General features: G+C 32.4%; 1 protein-coding gene across 1 annotated transcript in view; it reads left to right on the top strand.

The window, feature by feature from the left end:
• The window catches only part of LOC119590848 (paired amphipathic helix protein Sin3a-like), a gene marked incomplete at its 5' end in the record, with an annotated part of 24,220 nt that overhangs the window by 7,824 nt on the left and 14,296 nt on the right, over nt 1-2,100 (top strand).

Below are 2,100 nucleotides of genomic sequence, written 5' to 3'. Positions count from 1 at the left end.
TAACCAATGTACATGATTGTTCAAGACATTATACATTACCTAAAGATGAGACAGCAAAGTCAATAATAATAGGTAAGTAGCAGTGTCTGGCACTTCCTTTATAGTAATTTTACCTATTTTAGTAGCGAATCTTTACCATCAGATATTTAAAGGAATATTGGGGTTGGCTAGTGATTGTCTTAATCATATATGAATCGACAACATTTCTATTTCTTTTTATGAAACAATAAATTTCTTTGTGATGCCACCCAGGTAACTGTCAAAATGGGGTAATATACTTTATGTTCATTCTTTTAGGCAATGAATTTGCTTCTATTTTGTGTTCTTCGTTTAGACATTAGGAAAATTTGATAATGATTATCTAGTGTTGCCCTCCTGAACGTGCAGAACAACTAGATGCACATTATTCTTTATTTTGGAAACTCATCGTCTTTCGATAGAGCGTGTTTTGAATTCATATATATATATATATTCCCCTTCACACACCATGCTAATATGTATCACACAGTTTTGTCCTTGTATATCTCTGTTTTCTTACATCTTGATACTGAGAAATACTTTGAATACATATTTCATTACTTTCTATGATCAGAATTGGATTTTGTTGCTATGTTTTAGTTAAACATTCGTAATAATTTATCCTGATTTTCGTTTATGTGGAAAGGGTAACGGTGATAAATTTATCAATTTTGCACTCTATTAATGCTCTGTGGTATATGAATATGAAGTATACATATCCTAACATGTAAAATTTAATTCTTGAAACGGTACTATTTCCCTTATTAAAATTTGGGGCCAGCTAATGTGACAGACAAACTAGAGGGCTGATGATTCTAAGGACTTACCATAGCAATCACATATGTCCCTCCTTATTCAAGTTGCCAAATCCTATCTCCCTGAACTTCCCAGCTCACCTATTGCTCCAGACTCGTACCTCCCTTGCTCACCACTGGCTTCCAGAGATATGGTCATTGATAGCTCTTTCTCAAGTGCAGCTACAGCATGGTATCAAGCCATATGCTTTTAATTGGTCAATATATTCACAAAATACACTGGCCTTTCAGGTACTTCCAAGTGAATCATTATGGGAGAGTAAGGTTGAATACAAGTTAAAGTCAATGTAGGTTTATTGCAAGAATGATAAACTTCAAAAGAAACTGATTTGTATTGTGAGTTTGGGTAATTTGTCAAAATATTCTAAGATTAACTGATCTAGATTAGTGTGATGCCCAAGAGAAGGGAAGAAGCAAGGTCAGCAGTGGGAAATATTGCCCAATGGAAACTGTATTTTGATGTTATTTATGTACCCCTTCTGACTAATTAATCATTGTGATTAGAAGTAAATAAATAACTCATTTTTTGAGATAAGGGATGGAGTAAGTTGGCAATTTTTAGGATAGTGATTGATTCATAAAAGATAAGAAACCGGACACTGCTATTCATCAGTTGTTATTTTTATGGCATTACACTGTAAGCTCACTATTTATACACTGCTAAATGTTTGTATATTGTTGTGGATCAAACCAAACTGATGTTTTTTTTATGATAGTGTAGAAAAGATGTCTTTTTTCTGAAGAAATTTTTACCCCAGGGATAGATGAATTAAGTAGAAATAATATAATGCAAAGATTTTTATGTTTTTGCAAAAATTATTTTAAGAACTTGAACATTTAAATGTAACATATGTGTTTATGTATGTGTGTAGCCTTATCTTGTAATGACAATTATTTGAATATTCTTGACAAAGAAATGAATTTTTTCAACAATGTTCAGTCTTTCCATAGTCAAACAATAGCTCACATTTCTACTGATAGTAAAAGAAATGTATTCACAGTTATGACCTTTGCAGATCCATCCTTTTGAGGATCCTTGTCTTAATATGCTCCCCTTTTTGTGGGGGATGGAGAGAGGAGTCCATACTAATACATATAGTAATATTGTTTGCCACATGGAGTTAACATCCATAGGTTAAGAATTTTTGCACATCTAGATTGTGCTTCTCCATTCCATGATAATTTTAGAATGACAATTTTATATAAATTTAGAATATTTTCAAATACCAGATCTGCAATCGTAACTCTGGCTCATGTAACATTATTG

This window comes from Penaeus monodon, chromosome 27 (genome assembly GCF_015228065.2).
Source record: "Penaeus monodon isolate SGIC_2016 chromosome 27, NSTDA_Pmon_1, whole genome shotgun sequence".
In the NCBI taxonomy this organism is placed as follows: Eukaryota; Metazoa; Arthropoda; class Malacostraca; order Decapoda; family Penaeidae; genus Penaeus; species Penaeus monodon.
The sequence above is the reverse complement of the archived record's forward strand: the minus strand, read 5'-3'. Positions and strand labels throughout refer to the sequence as shown.